The sequence below is a fragment of the Acyrthosiphon pisum genome, chromosome A3, assembly GCF_005508785.2.
Source record: "Acyrthosiphon pisum isolate AL4f chromosome A3, pea_aphid_22Mar2018_4r6ur, whole genome shotgun sequence".
Taxonomy (NCBI): Eukaryota; Metazoa; Arthropoda; class Insecta; order Hemiptera; family Aphididae; genus Acyrthosiphon; species Acyrthosiphon pisum.
Genome location: NC_042496.1, coordinates 22032592 through 22038627, shown reverse-complemented (window position 1 = coordinate 22038627; position 6036 = coordinate 22032592).

The following is a 6036-nucleotide window of genomic DNA, read 5'->3' as shown; positions in this document are numbered from 1 at the left end:
TAAGAAAATTTCCCGCCAATTTCGTTTTTGAATAATTCAAATTTCGAACTCGTAATTTACCCCCTTAGTAATTGAGTTAAAAAAACTTTTACTGGTTGGCAAATGATCTACGTACGATTCTGCTTCGATCTTCGAAGGTTTCATTAAGACAGGACATTTGTTGAAGGATTTAGGTTTTTAGATAAGTTTTTAAAATTCGTATTATATCGAAAACCTAAATCATTCAATATAAGTCCTATCGTTATGAAACCTTCAAGGATCGAAGCAGTCAACCCTCGAGATCAAATTTCTGTTCTCGAAAATGTCGCGTATCGACCTTAAGGTTGAAAAATTGACATAAGACAATTTCCCGCCAATTTCTTTTTTGAATAATTCAAATTTTGAACACGTAATTTACCTTCTCAATAATTAAGTTAAATTTTTTTTACCAGAAGGAAATGATCTGGGTACGCTTCTGCTTCGATCCTCGAAGGTTTCATAAAAATCGTACTTTTTTGAAGGATTTGGTTTTTTTCCAAGGTTTTTCAAAATCGTAATATATCGAGAAAACCTAATAACTTCAATATTGGTCGTATCTTCTTGAAATTCTTTAGGTTCAACGCAGTGACATTTCTAGATCAAATTTCTGTTCTAAAAAAAGCCGCGTTTTGATTTTAAGTTTGAGAAATTGACAAAACAAATTTTCCCGCCAATTTTTTTTTTTTTTGAAAAATTCAAATTTTGAACTCAACGCTTACCCCCTTAGTAGTTGAGTTAATAAACTTTTAAGAACTGGGAACTGGTCTATGGACGCTTCTGATTCGATCCTCGAAGGTTTTAGGAAGATAGAACTAATATTAAAGGATTTGGTTTTGTTGTTGGATATATAGAAAACGTAATAATTAAAATTAAAAAATTTAGTTTTTTGACAAAAATTAATAAAAAATTATGTGAGAGAATGAGCAAACCATTTTTATATATGCAATAGTTCGAGAGGAACATACGAAATAGCGAAGGATGTGTTGTAGGATGGATCGCCTGTACAAAACACCTTCAAAATCGTATGCCAGTGTATTTAAATACAAAATGTATTAATGTGTTTAGAATTTAAGGTCCACTGTATGACAAAATATTATTAATTATTCTTAAACTGTATTATAGAAGAATCAACCAATGATTTTACCTTATAAATAATTAAAATGTTAAAAAAAACAATTAGAAATTGCCTAGTTGCCTGTATAAACCACTTATATTTATATTTTCGGTTTTGCAATATGGGGAAGGACCTTTAATTAAGTTCCACTATAAACAAAATCGTATTAAATATATTATATAATGTACTAAAACTACCAAACCTTTATAGCACGGAACAAATTTACAAAGAGTTTGGTACCTATATTTAATTTTGATAAACTGTTTAAATAAAATGTTCTAATACTAGCATAGGTACAAAAATAAAAATCTTATTCATACTTGTGTTCATGACCATAATACAAGATACAACATAATTAATGTAATCAAAACAAAGTGTGTTGCCGCCGCAACATAATATTATTTCTATATTTTAATTAATATTATCACCGGGCACAGGTGAACAGCTGGTCACACATACACACTCACATATCATTATTTTGTATTGTTTTATTATTGTTATTATTATCGTTGAATGTGTCTTGTGAGTTATATAATATGTAGATTAAAATATGTTATCGTACGCCGCCGCGCCGTCTACGCGAATTTTATTTAACACGGACGCCGTACGTTGTTCCGATCATATCAACTTTTTTTTATTGTATTTTTTATAAGTGCGAATGCCAGAAGGGCTAAATTTATTCTGTAATTTTATTGTTTTTTAGTGCTAAGCGCCAAAGGCATTTTAATATCTTTATTTACCTAGTCTACCTTTGTAAGCCATAAAGGCAGCATACTATATTATTATTGTTAATTTTAATTTGTTGTGGCATTGCCGTGTATTATTTATATTATTTTAGCACAGGACCAGCTGGCCAGTCTGCGCTCCACAAATTGTGAGTTTTTATTACTATTTATTTATTTTACATATTACATTATTTGTTAGGCCAAAAGGGCCGTAGACATTTTTAATTATTACACTATCGTGCCAAAAGTGGCGCATATTATTTTTATATTTTATATTATACGAGTTTATACTCATAACGGCTTAAATAGCTGTGAAATTATATCTTAATTATGTTCGGCCAGAAGGGCCAGATATACTTTATTTATTATTGATTTGTATATTACCAGCCATAAGGGCTTCAATTATTATCATATTTATATTTATGCGAGCGAGCAGCTCAAATAGCTACGCTATATTATTATATATATATAATATATTATTATTATTATTATAATTATATTATTATTCTGCTAGGTCATAAGGACCGCATATTATTATTATTCTATATTTAATACTATTATGTTGAGCCAGAAGGGCTAATCTTTTTATATTTTCATAATTGTTATTTGTTTGGCCATAAGGGCCGGGCATTTATATATACCTTTTTTCTGTCGAGCCAGAAGGGCCGCAATATATTATATACCATTATAGCCATAAGGGCTTTGATTTATTATTTATATTATATTTTTATACTTACTGTGTTGCTGTGATTTTTATATATTTGTATCATTATTATTTAGATTTTTGTATTATACAGCAACAGCAACTTATTACCAGAAACCGTGTTACCATTTTATTATTATTGTTTTATTGTACACACACCCACACGCATACACACATTAATACACAAATAATACACATAAATACACTACACGCATTACGTAGCTCAAGGGTGGATAGGCCCATAGGGAAAAAGGGATTTTCCCTGTGGGCCCCCATCTATGTTTATGTTGGGGGGCCCACTCGGGTCTACACTTTGTTTTTTTGCAGAATAAAATATTCACCAAATAGGAATAGTTTAAATTTATATAAATTATTATTACTTACTGTTATTTTCAACAATATAATAATAGCACAAGTCAAGAATTAAAATTTTTATATTAAATAAATAATAATAATAATTAATTTTTATTATACATTTTATTTTCTCATATGCCGTTTCCCCAGCCCCTCACCAAACTAATACATTTTCGCACGAAACATTTTATTTATAGGTAAAGGTGTTAGATTGAATATCTATGCGAGCGAAGTGACCAAATTTTTTTTTCAGTTTGGGGGCCCCTTAAATATTTCCCTGTGACATAAATACTACCTATCCACCCCTGACGTAGCTCGACAGTATTTGCCCGGCAATCCCGACCACTGCTGTTCGAGCTATTACACCACTACACACCCAGCTAGTCCTCACATATTTAAGATCTGTCCTAGGTGTTAGTGGTGAACAATTAGATGTCCGGGGTGCGCATGTTATTATTATATGCTACCGGCCCGCACAAAGTGTACTAAGTTCTTTAGGCATAGAAGTAGTTTAAACATAGCAGTTGATTTGTGCCGGTCTCTAAATATTAACATAATATATTATAACTTAAAAAAATCAATTCTAAAATTGTTATAAAGTACTTATTAAGCTAATTAATCTTTAAGAGTAATTATTGTAATTAATATATAAATTATGTTTGTCATTGTCCCATTGTTACTCTTTTATTTTTTTATCTTCTTTCAAATAACTTTAATGCCAATTTAAATTGTATGTATAATCATACTCCTCAAACAAGCTTTGCTCAAACGAGATGAGCAAACACACATTAATTTCCTTTTTAACTATATATAGCCAATGTTAGTTTTATTTGCAATACCTAATAAATAAATGAATAAATGTAAAATTATGGTGTAAATAATTATTAATAAAATATTTAGATAATATTAATTTAGCAATGATCACTAATGACCACAAGAATCACAATTGGGCCCACTCTTGTTTATTCCTAAATGATTTGCATAATATCCTTGACAAAAGCTCAATTATTTTTATTTGCTGATGACGCCAAATATTTTCAGTAACTGACGCAATAAAAATTGCATCTAATTTTAGACAAACTAGTAAATTGGAGTCATGATAATTACCCAAATCTAAATGTCAATAAGTGTAATACTGTAATATTATATATTTTACTCAATCAAGAAATTCTATTTCAACTATACCTAATATTGATAATTTAAAATTAGCAATAGTTACTTTTACTAAAGATTTAGGCATTTTATTTGATCACAATGTACAACAGTACTTACATACAGTACAATCTTACCATCTACAAAACAAATAAAAAATCAATAAAATTAATAATTCAAATCAAAAAGTTTCTCTTGATTCTGAATAAAATACTAAAGCGTTTCTACATAATACATACACAAATTCTAATGATTTTTCATTGTAGTATTTTTAGTGGTCTAACAGCGAACTCATTTACACTTTATTCCAGACCAACAAACCATATTGAGATATTCCTTGGATTAATCAGTGTATTTACAGTTTATACTATGATTATCGACAGGAAAGGCTTAGCAGTATTACAATAAATAATTAGTACTAGCAAAATTCAACGATTAGAATTTTTTTATATTAAACACATCCGGTTAGTAATTTAAGTCTTTACTCTATCTTAATACCTGACATCCATTCAATTTGGAATCCAACTTTGTACGTGAGATCACTACAGTGTTTCATTATATTGTTATTGCTACATTTATATGAATAATAGATACATTGTATTAACTAAATAATTATAGTTAACATAAGTTTTATTCACCAAGTATAACACTTTTAGTGGCTAACAGTTAAAGCTAATTCTAGGGTTAACACTACTGTGTCAGGACCACTGTTTCAAATGCGACGATAACCTAATCCAGGAGCAGTTTGGCGAGCTACATCTTGCCAAACTAGCATAAAGAAACTGTATATTGTCTTTGATTTCTATATTTTACTAAAAATGTTCAAATTCAAATTATAAAACAAGATACCTAAATAAATGTAATAATTAATACAATCAACATAAATCGTTAATTTATGCTATGCATGATGTTCCGTGAATTTGAACATAAGTATATTTTGTGAACTTCAGTTTGTTTAAGAATTACTGCTAACTAATTGAAGAATTAAACATGGAGTCAAGTCTAAAAAAGCTGAACATATTAGGGATACAATTTTTTCATTAATGAGATCTTCAAATATATGATTATTCATTCTGTGTATAATGAATGTTGGGTGCCACTGATCATTCTTGATCAACATTTTGATTTTTCCAAGTTTTGATATGAAAAATGGTCTGTTGTATTTTTGTTTGTGATGATATGTAAGCTTCTGTTGTGCTGTAATATAAACACTATAATATAAAGGAACAAATATATAGGTACAATTTACAAGATTTTAAGTTCAAATATTGATAAAATAAAGATGGTGTACGTTTGTAACATTTTTTTTTTTTACATATTTATAAAGATTATAAGTTATTTAAAATGAGTCCAAAATCTGAGGATAAAAGTTTGTATTTTCTTAGAAATAATTAATATTATCAAAAATGTTACAATTGTACCCGAACTCCTCTGCTGTACCTTTGCTGTATTCATTTAATATAATACATAATTAATAAGTATTTACGTTTTTTACGTGTGTTTCAGAAACCATATGAAATGAAGAAATCACAAGAATGGTATTGATCAAGATAAATTAAATTTTACATGACTAATGTCAAGTTTTGGGAAGGAAAATAACAAAACCAAAATATTAATTCTAATTAATTTATATCTTATGAAGTATATTGGTGTAATAATTTATTTTATTTTATTTTACATAGTTACAGTTAAGATTTTAATTGTTTGTTTGGATCGAGTAAAATTAATTTCTAAATCATAATTTGGTGGTTGATACATAACAGATCTATCCAATTCTACTCCTACCATCATCAGGACTTTAGGGAATGGAATTCAGTCAGTGTCATTAAGATAATATGCATTATATTGTATATTACTATTATGGAGCTAACTATTATTTGATCGTTTGATTACTTTATAATTTATTGTAAACATATTATATTATTATATTTATTTCATTTACCTATGTAAATTAATTATTTATTTTTGTT